We start from the raw sequence: 18334 nt of genomic DNA, 5'->3' as shown, positions 1-18334 counted from the left end.
CAAATGGCAACACTCCTCTTAAACAAAAAGCCTGATGTCTGACAGCAACCAGTAAAATGTTCCAGAAAGCATGAGAAAACAAACTGATATTTAGAGTGAGATGCCCTCCCAAGTCTGCAGTACTTTGTGGTTGAAAGGTTTGTTAAGCAAAAAAACCTTTTCATGGCGAAAGAATGGGATTTATTCTCCCTATGATTGTTAATTTGCCTTTTGAACTTCTGTAAACTTTGTCCAAGTAGTCTTCAGCATAATTCCTCAGTCCTCCAGGAATCTTGGGTACAACAAGTAGATCAGTAGATTGGATTAGGAGTTCTCTTTCTCATTTAGCTATTTCTAGAGTAATTTCATTTTTCCTTGCTTCAGTTTATTCATAACTAAAATAAATGTAAACACAAAGTTCATAGAAAATGCAGATTGATGATGAAAGGTGATATGAAAGCATGATAAATTCTAGGTATTACAAGAGGGAAACTTTACAAGAGCTCACAGTGGATGAATGGGATCAAGGAAGTGAATTTGTAAGTGGAAGTAGGAATTTATTTGAACTGCAAAGCTGTGGAAGCACCTGACAGGTGAACCTCTTTCTCAATACCAGATTTGAATTCTAGACTGCTAAAATCTGACACCACATACCTCCACGAAGACAGGAAAAATCTGAAGATGGATGAAAGAGGCAGTTTTTTCATTGGATAATGGATATTTGGCTAAACACTGCAATCAGAACTTAGATTTGAAAAGAAGTATGTATTTCAATAAATTTTGAGAGGTTTGGGATTTTTTAGAATCTTTGTCTTTCTGCCCCAAGGAAAAGAAATATAGTGGGAACAAAATCACTGTGATGAAGGGTCTTTTTGGGAATTGTTGTGGTTGAATGCCAGTCAGCAGCTCAGCTCAGCTCAGCTCCTCTGGAATTTCTCCCAGTGGAATGGGAGAGGGAATTGGAAGGGTTAAAGTGGGAATACTTACGGGTTGAGATAAAGACAGTTCCATAGGCAAAGCCACACACAATTTGAGGTGCTCTAGTGTAACCTTACGAATAAGCTGCCACTGATACAGCCTACTCACTGGTGGGGATGTGTGAGAAACAGAAAAGATCATGACTTTCTGCAAGTTCTGCACCTCTATATAACAAACCCTGTGTATGGCACAAATACAAAACAGCGCCCCATATCACCCACTTTGGAGAAAATTAGTTCTGCCCCAGTCAAAGCCAGTAAAAAGATGTGTGTGCCAGCAAAGTATGCTTCCTTTTAGATGAGGAAGCAAAGATTGCTTCCCAATCTAAATGATCAGGAAATATCAGTGATATTTAAAATGATCTAAATGATCAGGAAATATCAGTGATATTCGAAAAATCTGTAGAAATAATAAAAGGAATGTTTAATAACTCTTTTCTCATTTAAGCAACTCTGAGCTTAAATTGAGCTTGATTACACAGGAATCAGTAAAACTCAGCTTGGGAAATGCCTTAAATTAGCTGTTTGCTTTGAGTATCTGTCACTGTATTTAGTGAAATGGTGGAATTAGAATGGACTTCCTCAAATAATAAATGTTTTCTTCATTAAAATCATTAAAATCCATTCACACATTTGCACATCTCATAGCATATGATTCTCATTCCAGCCGTGCAGATTAATAATTTGGGTTATTTCCTTGCCTACTTAGGCTTACTTTTGTATATAGGTCTACTTCTGAACCTTGTTTAAAAAAAGGTATCAAATTTTTGTGTGCCTCAAGTTGCCATGAACAATTTAAAATCAGAATATGACTCTTCCAAGGAGAGACCTGACTTTGAAGGGCTGTGCAGTTTGCTGGAAACCAATGCAGCTTCATGGTAACACCTGAGGAATGCACTGCATACTCAATCCCAGGCATATTGATCAGAGATTTCATCCTCTTGGATCGTTTGCCTTCCAAAACCCAGCTTGATATCCATTTTCATTTCACAAAAATAGTTACATCGCTGTGGCAGCAAAAATTACTGTCACTGGAGGATGCATATCTGGCACAGGCTCAGATTCTTTGTTCTATGCAGAGCTGCATCTTGTTTCTCAGGCTGTTTGCTCCAGCAGAATCTCTCTGTCAGAAGTGCTTACCAAGGCCCAAAGAAGCATACAATGAAATAAACCCCAGCTCCTGCTTCACTGTTGTTGCTGTAGCTGGCCAGTAAAAACTTGGTAGCATCACAGAGAGTAGCAGCTCCGGCAAGAAGAGTTGTTTGTTTTTCCTGCTTCATGACAATATTTTTGACACAGCATCACATTTCAGTGTTTAGCAATGGGAAAATTGACAACAGGCACATGGCTTTTAATCAGAGAAACGAGAGTCTGGCCATTGTGGACAACAACTTGGTCATCATTTTGCTTCATTTGATTGCTGCTTCTGTGTTTTCTAAAAGTTGAACAGTCACTGTCAGCTGACTGGCCCTGAAACTGATTGAAGTCATGAAGCTGGCATCAAATTCTACCATGAAAAGAGCTTCAAGCAGGATGATGCTTATGCTGTTAACTATACTGGTGACTGTAGCTCAAAAAACCCCAGATCTCATAGGAATCTCACCACCATCAGCTGAATGCCTTGAAAAATTACTTACTGAGGACAGTGGTACCACTGTCAAAACTGGCAGTGTAATCACATAGTAGTGAAAGGCTTATGGAAATAGAATTTTTTTTTCTGAAAATAAATGATTGAAAAATACACCACTTTTGTTTGTTTGTTTGTGTTTTTTTGGTTTGTTAGAGGTTTTTTGGGTTTTTGGGTTTTTTTCAAATTTGGTAATAGACTCAGTTTCCCTTTATCTGCTTTCCTCATTGAATCCCATTTCGTTTCCTGTTTTATTGACTTTCCTTCCTTCTTGGTCTAATGATAGCATATTATTTTTCTTAACAGACTTATGTATTTATCTGTTTCTCAACTGGAATATGATGTAAAGGAAGAGGGCAAGAAATCACCTGTCCCCTGTCCCGCTAGCCTTTTATGTCAATTTTTAAGTTCTTCTAACTCCTGGTGTGTTTGTCTCCATGTTTCCCATGGCCATTCACCCTCTTATTCAAGTCTTCCCTACTTACAAAATCGTTTAAGATAAAACTATTTGAAATTTTATATTACGAAGACACAAGTGTGAGTGACAGGGAAGGTCATTTGGCCTAAAGCATAGTGCTAAGTGTGTACTGCCCCTTCCTTTTGGGGGAGGCTGTGAGATGGGAGTGTTTGGAGTATCTCCCATGAATCGAGGTGCATGGAGCTGACAGTGTGCCTGTGTCTTAGGGAGCATCACATTAATGAGAGTGAACTCTGTCCCCACAATTAGCAGTCACACCAAATCCTCTTAGAGTCTTACCCTGCTCTTCTTGTCTTCCCTGAAGGCAGTAGGCATTTGAAGTGATCACTTTAAGAATGCAGAAACACCCTCAAAACATAAGCTCCCCAAGAATATCCCAGGGCTTGATTAACTTTTTAGACTTTTATTATCAAAATTGTAATTTTAAACATTGGTGATCTGCTTTTTGCAGTGCTTAACAAGAATTCATTTGGATACTGACAGTATTGAGTGTTACACTGAAGAAACTTAAGGTGCTGAAATAGCAAATTTACGGAAGCTTCTTAACCATTTGGGCTAACATCCCAGAAAATGGGTCACACGTGAAAAACAAGTCCATGAACATCCTTCCTTATACCTAACCACAACAGTATCTCCCAAACTGCAGCTGTGTCAGTAATGTCAAAGGATAGAGTATCAGTGTATGGAAACTGTAGAAAATATTTTTATATGTATTTATTGTTCTTGAGATACTCAAAATTCTCATACTGTAACCTGGAGAAAATTGCCACTCTCACGAGATGCAAAATGTTCTTTTGTATTTGCTTATGTGTCCATTTGAGGAAGATGCAAAGAATGCTCTGCAATACTTTTTTGAGTCAAATTGTGGCACTTGTTTTGAAAAGCGATGCACACAATCACTGCACACTGAGCAGTGATTGCCTGCATACCCTTTATATTTTAATGGAATCAATGAACACTGGACTTCCCAGGCATTAAAATGATATGGGAAGTCCTTTAGTGCACGTAAACACTTAAAATTATCTCAGCTTTAATCTCAGAGTCTTCTGCAATACTGCACCTCTCTTTTCAGCGTTTATGTTTCAAATGTCAAGGTAGAGGTTTTTCAGTGCTAAGCTTTTCATATTTCTATTGGTTTGCTTCTTTTTATTGGAGGCAGGGACACAAAATCCTTGAGCTTCCTTGAAAAACCAGGAGCTGTCCAATTTTTAGCACCCTCCTGGAGTTATGACAGCACTGAAGCAGCAATTGACAAATCCCTTGACATGTAAGGTCTAGTGATTTCAATCAAAGACACAGAGCACTCAGGCACAGCTCCAATCAGTTTGTTCTTGGTTGACTGGTTTTCATTTGTTTCTGGAGGACCTTACTGATTTTTAGGCTTTTGTTTCTAAAGCATATTTTTGTGTATTTTGGATACTATTCTGTTGATTAGAAAGAACAGACCTAAGTACCAAGATACACCCACTGCAGCTTGAAAAGTTAGCAAGCAAAACCACAGTGTTTTGGTGAACTTGTTCACATGATTTATTATGCTCCTCTCTCTTCTTTACAGATGGGGTTGAAGTGGAGTGAGAGAGGCAGAAAAGGCTGAAAGAGGATAAAAATGGCACCCCAGTGATGTTCAGGAGCTTTCCTAAGCAATTAGTTACTTGCTTGACCTGCCCTGCAAAGAGTGCACAGAAGAGAGGGATGGGCTACAGAGAAGAGGGGAAGTTTTTCTGCCGAGCCTGATAAAACCCTGCAAAAAGTTGAGCAGACACAAGGATTTAACATGTTGATGTGGCCACAAGCTTCTGACTCCCTGGTGATAATATTTATTTGTGGTTTGGACAGGAGAGATGTTGGACAAACTGGAGGGGCTGAGCAGAAGTCACCCTGATGGCAGGAGTGGATCATGCCTGCTTTGACAAGAGATGAACTCCTTTGTGGGGGTACCTGTGTTTGGTTTCATTCTTTTTTCTCCTCTTTTTTCTTCCTTTTTTAAATTGTCTTTTTTGTTTGCTTTTTGTTGTCTTATTTTGTTTTGGTTTTGGGTTTTTGTTTGAAAGGTCATGAAAAAAAAGGTAATTTTATTTGAAAGGTCATGAAAAGCACGTCCTCCAAAAAAATGGAGCTTTCCTACCCAGATATGGAAGATCCCTGGATGGACCAGAAGACAGTGTGGGCTGATGGCACTGCAGTTTCTATACATGTTCAACTTGGGGTCCAAAAAGGGCAAAACCCAACCCCCCCAACCACCATTGTACCTTCTCTTGGAGCTACTGCTCAGAGCATTGAGCCTGGAACATGTCACTTCCATACCAAAGCCTTCATAGTACTGTAACCATGGGGCTTTAGGAAAACTTGAGAGCACAGGATACAAGCAAAGAGATGACATTTGAGCACAGACCTCTGGTCCACATCTGCTTCCTCCCAGTCCCTGTCTCTTCACTGTCCCTGTCTCTTCTCCTCTGCTGACACTTCCACATGTCTTCTTTCACTTCACCTTTGTCCTGAAGTAGAGATGTACTAAATATTGGCAGCATCTTGCCGTCTCTGCTCAAAGAAAGCAGTTTGGTAGAAAGATTGCCCATGTGGAACTTCACAAACTGACCATCCTCTGGGCAAAGTGGAGAGGGAAGTGCTGACCTCTTCTCTCTGGAATTCATGACAGGACACATGCAAATGACTCAGAACTGTGTCAGGGGAGGTTCAGACTTGATAGGAGGAGGAAGCATTTCTTTACCAAGAGGGAGGCAAAACACTGAAACAGGCTTCCTTGAGAGATGTCCAATGCCCCAAGCCTGTCAGTGTCCCAGAGAGATTTGGACAGTGGTTTTAATGTGCTTTTAACTTTGGGTCATCACTGAAGGGATCAGAGAGGTGGACTAGATGATGGTTAAAGGTCTCTTTCAAATGAAATACTATATTCTAGTCTAGTCTAGTCTAGTCCATTCTAGTCCAGCCTAGTCTCTAGTCTCCAATCTCTAATCTCTTTTTTCTATTCTAATTTAGCAAGTGACAATTTGCATGGAGGTGCTTAAGTAATTTTTTTCCCCAGGCCTCACCCTGTAGCAGTTGAAGTCAAATGTTAATGTTTCATCTGGCTGTACCTTTTCTTGGTGGAGAAGGTCAGGTTGGGTATGAAGAGGGTAAGTGATAAACAAGCACGGCTTGGCTGCTGTGATGGTAAGCAGAAATCACCCAGGCAATGACAAATTTATTCTAACATCATCTCCCTGTGCCTTTGCTTCTGCCTTTCACACTGCAGGCTGTGGGAGCACAAGTGTTCCTTTACACATCAGGGGTTTGGCAGAGCCTTTGAAGTGTTGTTAGAACAGATGCGACCAAAGGGAGCCTTGAATGCCAGTACAAGCAGCTACCAACTGACTTCTTTGTGTGACCATGAGCTTTCCTCCATAGGATCTCTATGGGCATGAAATACAGGCTGATGGTGCCCCAAACTCAAGGGAATATGGTGGCTGATTATTCTGTAAAGTGTTGCAAAGTCTCTGAGAATAAAAAAATTAAATAAATCCAGCCAGAAAAAAGTCTCTTCCCTGCTTGCCTAAGGTGAGTAATTTGAATAGAAGTGAGGAAAAACATCATTTTTCCCATTATCAGCTCCACACAAGGTGGATAATGGGTTTGTTCTGGGCATATGCTGGGACTTTTAATAAAAATTCTCCCAAATAACTGTCTCAGGCTGCTATTCAACTGCAAGAAATACTTATGATCATCCTCATTATTATTATTATTATCATTATTATTATTATTATTATACCAGCAGTATTACCATTATAGTTATCCATCAAAACATCCAATAGCTCAATTGTAGAAGATCCCAAAGCACACAACAGAAAGAAAAATCCAATTTCTAATTATCCTATTGGAGCTGAAATGCTCTCACTATGATCAGGCCTGTTCTACAACATCTAAGAGACTGAACCCTTGTATGAGATGCTGCCAGATAAGACACTGGCACAGCTCTTGGGGACTTTCAAATCGGAAAGGGGAGGATGGCAGGTGGAAAATGGCCAAACCAAACAGACCAAAGCCACATCTTTACTCCAGAACAGTGCAAGGGCCCAGATAACAGGCCACTGATTTGGCCAGCTGCAGGGTCATGCTGGGGGGTGCTGCTGCCTTATTGCCACCCTCCTTTTCTAAGATGTAAGTCCTCTGCCAGTGACTCCATGTGCTTTAACCAGAGGGCAGAAACTGATCTTTCTAGGAACAGCACGTTCCCGAAGATCACTGCTATTAACTGTGGGTTTGGTGATAAACACAGCCCACTAAACAGGATGTTCTAATGTGTGTATGGCTTGTATCACCAACCACAGGTTCCTGTCTAGGGCACAGTGCAGTGAGGAAGGCAATAGAGTGCCACCTCTGTGCTCTGCCTAGGTATGCATGTTCTACCAAATGCCTTTTCTTGGTGGCTCCCACAAGAAGACCATAGCCTCCTACCAGCCATCTGTGACTCAGTGTCCAGCTGAGTGCATACCTGGGAAGTCTCCACTTGGCCATGTATTCCTTTTAGTGTCAAATGTGTGCAGAAACACTGCAGTTTTCCACTGAGGTGCCTATGGGATCATTACTGATCCCATTACCCTGCATAGCCCAGGATTTAATGCAAGTGCAAACCATCTTTTGCTGCACTGGGCTGCTCCAGGGCCTGGCAGAGTGGTGGGCACAGGGTGGTGCCCTGGCAGCAGAGAGCAGAGGAAGGGCAGTGAACTGCAGGTGGCCTCCCTGGCATCCCCTGGCACAGAGTGCTGGTGTGCCCCCCCTCTCCACCCTGCTGGAGTTGGCACACACACTGGTGCGAATTGCACGAAGGGGCTGGGGGCCTGGGCTTTGGCAAAACTAGCTGTGCCCAGGCCCAGGGACAGGGATAAGGCAAAGGCAGCTGAGCTCACAGGCTTTTACTGCAGCTTGGTGATGATCAGTTCCTCCTGGAGGAGGACGAGTCACCTCTGGCTCCTTCTCCAGGCCCTCAAGGTCCCTCTGCCTGCCTGCAGCATGAGCCTCCCACCCATGAGCCTCACCTGCCAGTGGCGTGGTCTCTGCTTGCTGTCTCTGATGCCAAAAGAGTTTTGCTTTTTACTTCTTTCTCATCTAGTTGTAGTTTTGTAGACAATTCTTGACAAAGTCTCTAGTTTCTTAGATAACTGCAGTACTTTTCCTACCCTGTTAGATAAACACATTCCTGGAATCCTTTATGAAACTTGTTTCTACAGTGAACCAAGGCCATTTCATTTTACCATGTATTTTAAAACAATGAGTGGGGGACTAGAAGCAAGGAAGATGCTTCAGTAGGGCTCCTAACCAAGAGCAAAAAATTACTTAATTAGCTGTACTTCTAACTGGGGATTCTTGTCTATGATACTCATTTGCAAAACTCCTACAAATGCTGAAGCCCTGCATCGAGTGTACCTTTGGCCATAAGTGAACCTGGAAGAGCACACCTGGAGTCATGAATCAGTAACTGCTTTTGATATTGGTCTTGTTTGGTTTTTGATTTTAGGGGCTAGAAGGCAACAACTCAGCCCATGCCCTGCATCACTCAATGCCAACAGCACCTGCAGAGGGCAGGCAGGCCTTCACCTTGTTACCAGGCAACCTGACCCCAAGGCCTCCCCAGCTCAGGGGATAGCCACAGCACTTTTGGCCATGATCCATACAATGCTGCTCCTCTGCATGCTCCTAAGCCTGAGTCAAGGCTGTCCAAAGGGTCCCAGTGTGCATTAGGATGTCCCATCACTTCAGAGTGAGATGGGACACCTCCATCACATGGGCTTGTGCTCTGCCCTTGATTGCCAGAGAGCCCATAGCCAGCCTTCCTAGGCAGCACATTGGCTGCTTTCACAGTGCTTGGCCTGGGAGGAGGAGGAGATTGCCTCCGGCTCTGGAGGCCAAGGTAAAAAATCAAGGGTGACTCTTGATGGGCAGGTGATTTGCCCACACTCAAACCTGAAAAACAGGAGGCCTAGAAGCACCAATGGGTTTGGATTGGGCTGCCCCAAAAGAAGGGAGAAGCCTCTTGGACTGGGGCTTTCTTTCCTGTCCCTGCTTTCCCAATGGCAATTGGGGCTTTCCTTAGCAGGCCCTTGCAGCGCCTTCTCCCCAAACATGTGGCTCTGCTACCTGCCCAAATCCTTTTACAGTTTCTTGGCCCACCTTTACACAACTGGGGGACCAGCGGGGAACACCTGCCTGTTTTCCTCCAGCCCCCATCAGCACCCCTTGCCAAAACCCTCCTGATCCGAAGGTGGGCATCTGCAAGTTGCTCTCAATTACACCAACCAACACTGTTCCAAAGTTTCACTGACTGCACCTGGAGCTGCCCAGAGAGAAGTGCACCGAAGCCCACTTGAGTTGAAAAAGGAAATATATTACAGCTTGCTGTACCCCTGCTTCTTCCACACAATTAATAAGTTCTGTTACAAGCTTACTGCACATAGTTACATCTTTGCTGACTCCATGGCGACTGACAAAGATCACTACCAGTTCACAGAACCTCATCACTGACAAGTTAAAAAAGAGCAGCTGTACTGATACATGTATGGAGGGAGAGTGACAAACGTCCTTGTCCCTTTCTAAATTCCCTCTCTAAACAGAGTTGGAAGGAAACTGTCCAGTGCGACACAGATTTAACACAGAAATTCAAACATAGATAGAGCTGTACAACGGGATGCACATTTACAATAGAATCGAGAGATAAACACAACAATCTGCATTGCATAAATACATTGACTTCTGTATAAAAATGGCTATACACAACACAAACCCAAACAGAACTATACAATTAGCAAAGTACCCATCTACACCTCCAACCCCTGTAACTAAAAACATAGAACTGTTTATAGCTCTACTGCTCCATACATACTAAGGTAAAACTGGAGACAGACAGAGGCATAACTATATACAGGCACAATGGTAACATATAGGGGTAGGACAAAATACAGACAGAACAAGGACGGTCCACCTCTCCCTGCTCCTCCTTGGTCGTTTGGTCTTGCACAGAGCAGCCCTTCTGGAAATGTTGAGCAGACGGAGATCTATAGGAAGGAAAGGGAGCACTGAGTTGCTTGCAGCGTGCCCTCAGCCCCGTCATTGCCTGAGCATGCCTGTAAGCTCCCCAGTCCTTCCAAAGCCCCCTAGCCCATCAGTGCCCCCAGTGCTGCCATCCCCCCGAGCGTCCCCAGTGCCCTGAGCCCCGCCAGCCCTCTCAGCCTGTGCCTCTTCCCTGCCCACCCAGGCTCCGCTGCCATCGCCCTCAGCTCCCCCAGAGCCCTCAGCTCTGCCGTTTGCCCTCAGCCCCCGCCGCCTCACTGTCCTCTCAGTGCCGAAGTCACCAGCAGCGCTTCAGCAACAGCAGGGTGCCTTCACAGCGCTGTCCCCTGTGGCAGCCCCGGTGCCTCAGCCTGACCGGCCCTTCAGCGGCTCCCCGGTGCCTTGAGCCCCGCGGCCCCTGAGGGAGACGGTGCCTGGAGCCACCGGCACTTCCCGCCGCTCCCGTCAGGTCCGGTCACCCGAGCCCTGGCGCTCGGAGCGCTGTTCGGCCCGGCCTGGCTACCAGCCCGCACCCCAGCGCGGCCACAGGGAACAGGAGTGGCACAGCTGGCAAGGCAAGAGGTCAAATCACCCAGCAGTTCCTGAGCAGTTTAATACGAATTAACCTTAATGAGACAAATAGCCACAAGATTTTCATGACTTTTAAGACTCCATTTAAAGTCCAGATGCACTGTATCGATATATGTATCTAGATGAGTAAGAGTCAGAAATATTATTGTCCAGTCATATTAACCTGGTTCTGAGTACTGTCTTTCAGTAACCAGAGCATCTTCTTCCAAAGGTGATGCAGCTCTGCCTTTTCTGCCCCTTCCTCCTGTTTCATTTGCATGAGTTTCTGATGTGTTTCGGCCACCTGTCAACAGGGACAAATTAACCACCTTGTCACTCTTTAAAGAACTGGAGGTCTGATGCTAGTTTTCCAGCGACTGTCAACATTACCATATTAGGCTGGACAATGGATTAATGTTTAAAGTAACAAGCTATATTTACCTGCTTCCAGCTGAGCTGTAACAAGTCCCAGGGCATTTGTGGGACCCAGCTGAGCTGTAACAAGTCCCAGGGCATTTGTGGGACCTGTCCACCTTCCAAGATACAGTACGTAATGAAAGTGAGGTGACCTCAAGAGTACAAATTCTGACTCTGGCTCTTGCATGAAATCAACAGTAAGAGTAGACCCAGACAGCCCTTGGATAAACCCTCAAGAAAAAAAAAAAAAATAAAGCCTCATTGGATCCCTAGCTCTATGTATACAAAGAGAAGAACAGCAGCAGCCCGTGTTGAAATTTCACTGTGGAAAATGTCAATAGAGCTGAAAATGAGAAAACAGGACTCTCTTTAACTGCATTTAACAGCTCCACCTCTTGGATTATTTTTGCAAGGCCATACTGACAGGGACCTGGAGAGTGCTGGGGGCGGTCAAAGTTAGGAGTGCCCTGGGGCAACTGTCTTCATCATCTGCATGGAAGGCAGCACACAAAGCACAGGCAGTGAAATTCAGGAATCCCACCTTTCCCTCTTGTGATGAAAAATAGGTAGTTCTGATCAAAAGGAAGTTTCTTTTTAGGAGAGAGACAGTAAAGTACTCAAACTACCTCCTGTCTTGATTATACAGTTTCACAAGCTCCTTGCATACATAATATATGCTTGTCACGACTAGAAAAGAGGAAGAAAATCCCATGCAAACATGCTAAGTTTTCCAGAAAATACAAAATCCTAACCCTAACCAATAATTATTAGTAGGTTCTACTGCCAAACAAATACTACTGATTACCCTAAAAATTTTGCTCGTTGCGGTAGCTGACTAAAAAGAAAACAATTACTTTAAGGGATTTAATTTTTCTTTCTGAAAGAATTCAAAATTAAGGAAACAAACTGAACACTCCAGTCAGTTACAATGACAACTGAGTCACCCGAACTGTACCTCTATGAATAGGGTGACATATATTCTATGATGACAAAGCAGAGGAAAACAAGCCTGCTAATTAATGCAGACAATGAACTACAGAGCTAAATGCTTAAAAGCACTGAGTTTATTCAGAGAACAAAGAATAACACAGAATTCTCTTAACTACTAATCTCAAGTACAAATATTCCAGTATCTGCCCTATCAAAATGGAGAGGAAAAACTTTATATAGTTACGGCATCCTGACACACCAATGTGACAAGGATTTTTAAAAAATAATGCCTAATCTGTGTACCAGGGATGGCATCCACTGAATTAGAAATCCTAAGAGTGAATTTTTATATTCAATATCCTTTGCCTTACATAGAAGTCCAAGAGCTTTTGATCTGCTAAATATTTTTTGACATCTGTTTGGCTGGATGATTAGACTTATCATAGGAATTTGATCATCACCTTACTACAAAAAACAACAACAAAAAGTAAGATTTAGTGTTAAAGTTACATGTCATGAGAACAAAGTCTGTCTACAAAACTTACTTCATTACCTTCTATGAAGACAAGTGTTAATGCAGTAATCACTGAGCAGAATCTACCTTGATACCTCTGCACAGCCTTCTGAGTCTGCTTAGTTTAAGTGAAAAGCTTTCCTTCCTTCCTGAGCTAACTACCAACAACTATGTAAAACCTGTATATATTACATAATCCTGCCTGTACAACATACAATATATAAAGCACTTTAAGTCATGCCATGAAAGACCTAGATCCAAGCATCATACTGTTTTTTATAATAACAAAAAGGCAGAATCTAAATGCAAAAGGGAGCAATTTCAGTATCAGGTACCTTTAAATCAAGCACCAACATTTACACTTTAAAAAGGTATTTATATTGAAAATACTAAGAACCTTAGAAAAACAGAGATTGTTGCTATCAGAGACTGACTTGATATGCAACCTATGTACCACAAATCTCCATAAGACACCCCAAGTACATGGTAACTACATACTGCAACAGGCTGTGATGGACCAGCACATGGCTACTTTAAATGTATTGTTTTTAAATTAATTTAATATTTTAAATACCTTTAAATACATTAACAGCAAAATTCAGCAACAATCCACTTCATGCTGAAAGCTGGAAAAATAAGATAAAACAAGATAAACAAGATGAACTAGATAAACTACTTAAAGCAGAGAAGCATTGTCAAGTGTTTCTTCAGCTACAAGCAGAGAAATTTCCAAACATGGGTGAATTGCCTGTATTTGTTTCATGTTTTCCCTTCTAAGCTTCACTGCCATCTAGACTAAACAAAAAATACAAACTTAAATACACTGAAACTAAAGTTCACTGTGGTTTTACACTGGGCACAAAAGTAATACAGACCTCAGCTTCTCCAAAGCTACTACAGAACTAAGGCTCTCAGGAAAACATGATCCAAGTCTCAGCTCTGTTTTGTTCCTGCATTCAACTCCATATTTACATTCTTCAGGGAGAGAAAAAGTGGATCTGGACCATAACTGACAGTAAATGGTTTGGTTCAATATCAATAGCCTTCCTATATTCTCCTTTGGCCTGGTCGGGTTGCTCTAAACCAGCAGCTGTCAGGCCAGTGAATACCAAGAATTGTAGATATTTTTGTCTTGCTTCAAGACTGCCTAAAAATACACAATTTTGAGTCAAAAAATGAGTGAAATGCATCTTACAGATTTATGGCCTGAGTTTTGTCATTACAGTTTAGTGAACTATTCCATCAGGTAATAGTAGAGGTTACGTAATTTTTTTTGAAAAGAAGAGTAAATTTAGCTTTTCCTGCCAGAAAAAGTTACATATCTGAACTGTTCTGTCAGTAACCATACCTGGTGCTCAGCAATCAAAGCTTCTCTGTGAAGTCTAGATTAGAAAGGTATTTTTAACACTAGCATTCTACACTTCATATTCTTATCACCACTTATAAGCAAATGCAAAAGGAAAGGGAATAAAAGTTCACCTGTGCTCAACCAACATGAATGATCAATGAAGTTATGAAAATGAAACCTGAAAATCAATTTCAACCATTATGTCAATAAGGTACTCCACACTCTACATTACTTTACAGCTGTAGAGATAGGAGCAACAAACAAAATGTGTAAAAATGTTAATTTCCAAGTAATAAAATAATTACTTTGCAGTGCTTTGAGGCTTCCTTATATACTTTATTTCGTATGGCATCTCCAGTTATCTCTTTAACATAGTCCCCACCTCCTGATTTGACATTAGAGATACTAAATAAAAATGACATATCATCAGTTCTTATAAAAAGATATACTGAACTTAAAATATTATTTATATCCTACTATAATTGCATAGAGAGTATTTTAAACACAGTGCAAAATCCCAAAATACAGACACACCAAGAACTGCCGTTAAAAAAATACTATGGTTTAGAAATAAGCTTTAGCTCCAGTACAGGATTCAGTCAATATTCCAAACAGCTAAATGATACAAAACAGTCACTCCAGAATTAAAGCTTTGTTAAGGTTTAAGATGAATTTAAATACGGGGACATGTGTTATAGGACAGGCACACCCTGCACGCAGCCTCTTCTTTAAGAGGAATTGCTAAGCAGTGAACTGTTTTCAAGAGGCATTTTGCACTGCACATGTGCTCGAGTGACTCCTGAGGACCAGGGTTTCTTTTGCCAACCTTTTCCATGGCCAGCCTGCCGCTGGCACTGTGTGGCCCATGGTGCTGCTCTCCCTTCATACACACTGAAAGCAAACCCCACCTCCAAATACAGCCAGGGAGCCAAAAAGTGTAAGCATTTAAGGACACACCTGAGGCATTCACACTTTTGAACTGTCATAATAACCATGTACTGTTTTGGAGTATATCAAAGTATTTTGCCTCAAATGAGTCTTAGAAACACCACGGTCAAAACTAAATGGGATGAGGCTGAGAAACTGCAGTGGTGGTGTCAGCACAGAAAGAGACAAAGGAAAAACAGCTTTCAGAAGCGGAAAGGCAAAAGATAGAGTAACAGAAGGGCCCAGTGATAAATCTGTAAGGTAAATTAGTAGATTATTAGAAATGAAAGGAAAAATGAGGAAACTGAATTTCAAATGTTCTCTCGGAGCTCGAAAAGTATTGGGAAAAGTCTCTCCAACTTATATTGATCACCAGCTCCTGGAAAGAAATTTGTGTCCCAGGAAAGTACAGATACCTCGGCCATCACAAGTGCACCCGGCCGCGGCCCCCGTCCAACCTGAGCTCCGCTGTCACCCACGGCGACAAGGGACACCGCATCAGCACCTGCCCAGGCACGGCGGGAAATGTAGTTCCCACAGCCCCGGGACACGCTGGGAGCTGTAGTCCGGGGACACGCTGCTTTTTATGGGCCGCTTGAGGCTCTTTATAAGCGCCTGGGGAGCGCCCGCAGCCTGGCGGGAAACGGGGGCATCGCGGCGGGGAGCGCGGAATCGCAGCGGGGGCTGCCAGGGTTGTGACAGCGACGGCTTCCCCGGGGGGGTTTGGTACCCTTGAGTTCCAAACAGAGGTCGGCTTTGTTCCCGATGTGAAAAACGAAGTTCACTTTCTTAGAAGAATTTATAAATTTAATAAAAAATAGACAATTAGGAAATAGAAAAGCAAGTTTTCCCAGTTGGGGTGCCTTAATAGAAAAAAGCACACCTATTCCTTCAAGTTCCTTGCTTTTAAGGATTAACCTTTTACATACGCATTTTTCGAACATTCCTTCGAGTTCAGGTGTTCCCTTGGTTTTTGGCCCACCCTTTTCTTGAAACTTGTCCCATTGTACCAAATCAACATCTTAAAGTTCTTGTTGGCATGTGGTAGTCTTCTTCATGTTTTACTCTTCTGATACCAGGAGATCAATTAATTCCTTTTTGCAGCTTTTGGTTTGACTGTTATCTTGATCTATCAATTCAGGAATGCAGAAATACTCCCTCCCCTTATCTTCTGGTGAGGGTTTGATTCAGTTTGGTTAACTGGTTTGATTTGTTTTACAAATAAAGTTTTTACAACTCAAAAAGAAAACATGCATTCACCACATTTCTAAGACTGTTAATAAGAAAATACAGTCAAACTTTCTACATTAAACACAGGGCATTCATTTTAATACTTGTGAAAAGCCAACTTTATAAAAAGAATTCATAACACCGGGAATGTGCTCCATACTTGCATCAGGCACATGGCAGTGGCCAAGCACTGCTGCACATGTGGGTCCCATGGTCAGGTGTGGTACCCGCAGCATGTCTTGGAACAGACCTGCTGTGTGGGATGAATTCTCTTCCATCCCTTTGGAAAGCAGAAGGGAAAGCAAGCTTGATAAATGCTGTTATTTTTGCCATGGTGCGTCCCAAGAACTTTAGAGATGGGACGGATAGTTCCTGTTATCACAGTTGAAAAATTTGACTGAGTTAAGATGTTGGGCCTTGCATGTTGATTGACTCAGGCTTTAATTAATTATAAAAAATACTACAATTCCAGAAAAGCCCAGCTAAAGGGATACAGGAACCAGTAGCTATACTCTATACTTTTATTGACTAGCTTTATTACAGTGAATTTATTATTCATAAATTTGTATCAATAAATCCAATATCTATCAAGACAGGTAGAGAAGATTTTTTTTTCATTCCCAAACACTTAGTATATCCTCTTGTCAACAGCTAAAAAAAACAAATCTTTTACCATTTTCTTACCACTCTTCTCTCTGTTCACCCAGCATTCTGGACCTGCTTTACTCACAGGAAAGGGAAAGCCTTGGTTTCTCTGCCTCACCTTAACCCTCCTTACTGAGGAATCCAACATAAGCTCCATGCTATTATGTCAAAGGCAGATTAACCATTTTGATTACAACACTAGCAGAAAACTGGAAGTGTTGGGTACTGTTCAAACTACCAGTTTTTCTGGAAAAAAAATCCTTCAACTCCTGCAGACTGTTCAAAGGTCTGGGCTTTCATTTTGAAGTGTGCCTGCTTTGGTGGTGGGTGATGCTCCCTCTGGAAGACTCTTGCCTGTTTAGACAAGTGTGAAAAATGTTTCCTTCTCAGTGAAGAAGACTGGGCTGTGTCTGGCCTCCAGAGCAGTGACCTGTGGCTTGAACAGCCTGCTTACTGCTGCTGTGTCACATCAGGCTCAGTGCTTCTCACAGTGCTTGCTGGTGGGATGTGCTGGTTGGCAATTCAGCCCCTGTTGGGGAAGATGAATCAGGGAGACCTTATAAATATGATTGTTTAGCAAAAGATTCTGAAAATATGAAACCTATAATAGAAATGGAAGCTTACTTGGAGTTGTAGGATACCGAGTCTTAGTTACTATATAACCTGAAAACAATAGCCTAGCTAGCTGAAGAAGGATCCCTTGTGATGGAATGATACCCTTCTGCTAGCTAAGGAACCAAAGGTCAATGTAACAAAACAGAAAAGTCTAAAGAGTAGTTTTTAGAGTTTAAAATGTAACATAGTATGGTAATGTAGTAGTTCTTATAGGCTATATGTAGATTCTATAGGATTGTGTGTCTTGTATTGGTTGGTCACTGTAAATTAGAATATTCATCACAAAAGGAGATATAATGCATTGTAACAAGGACCTCACTCTCTTACTTCTACCGCTCTATTCCTGGCTTTTACTTCTACCTCTCTTTTTCCCTGATCTCTTGCTCTCTTACCTCTTCCCCCTGCTCTCTGACCCCCGCCACCTTGCTCCCTCGTTCCGTTCTCTCTCAACTCTTACCCCCTTGTTCTTTCTCCCTCTCTCTCTGGGACTTTCCTTCAGCCGAGGCTGGTGGCTGAAGGCAAGGCCCTTTTTACCCACGACCCATGCAATAAAACCACATATTCTAGAATATCTCAGGTCAGCAGAATTCCTTCTCCCTGCCATCCGCGGATGATCCTACAAGCTCCTAAGTGACTTTTTGAGGTTAACAAAGTGATGACAGGCTCTGCTTGCAGTGCAGCTTGAGTTCCTGGATGACATGTGCTTGCTAATGTTGCTCAGAATTAGGATACGGCCCCAGGTCTCTCAAAACCAACAAGTCCTACATAGTTCTTGTAGAGAGGGTCTTGAGAAACAGCTGCAGTGTTTTTCATATTCTCAGCCTGTTCAAGCAGCTTCTTTCACTGAATAGACATGTTGCTTGCCAAGTAACCAAAGGGTCTACAGTTGTTCAAACAAATCATATCTGTGCTGGACAAACTTGTGAGTATGTAGTTGACAGGATGACAGTCAGTTGTGTACTTTCTCACAAGAAGTTTCAGCTCTAAGTCCCTTTTCCAAGTTCCACCTGCAGATTACAACTTTATTTCCAGTTTG

The 18334-nt window shown here is 42.3% G+C and overlaps 1 long non-coding RNA gene across 1 annotated transcript; it reads right to left on the bottom strand.

Annotated features, from left to right (window-relative positions):
- Nucleotides 1-9464: 9464 nt before the first annotated feature.
- On the bottom strand, nt 9465-15349 carry LOC136288949 (uncharacterized). The gene is made up of 4 exons (XR_010720660.1): nt 15225-15349; nt 13108-13159; nt 10857-10976; nt 9465-10107 (listed from the first exon to the last, which is right to left on the bottom strand). It is a non-coding gene; the product is annotated as an uncharacterized lncRNA (long non-coding RNA).
- Nucleotides 15350-18334: the final 2985 nt, after the last annotated feature.

The sequence above is a fragment of the Chamaea fasciata genome, unplaced genomic scaffold, assembly GCF_029207755.1.
Source record: "Chamaea fasciata isolate MVZ Bird 193981 ecotype frontalis unplaced genomic scaffold, bChaFas1.0.hap1 SCAF_4, whole genome shotgun sequence".
NCBI classification, from domain to species: Eukaryota; Metazoa; Chordata; class Aves; order Passeriformes; family Sylviidae; genus Chamaea; species Chamaea fasciata.
This window is presented reverse-complemented; position numbering and strand designations above follow the sequence as displayed.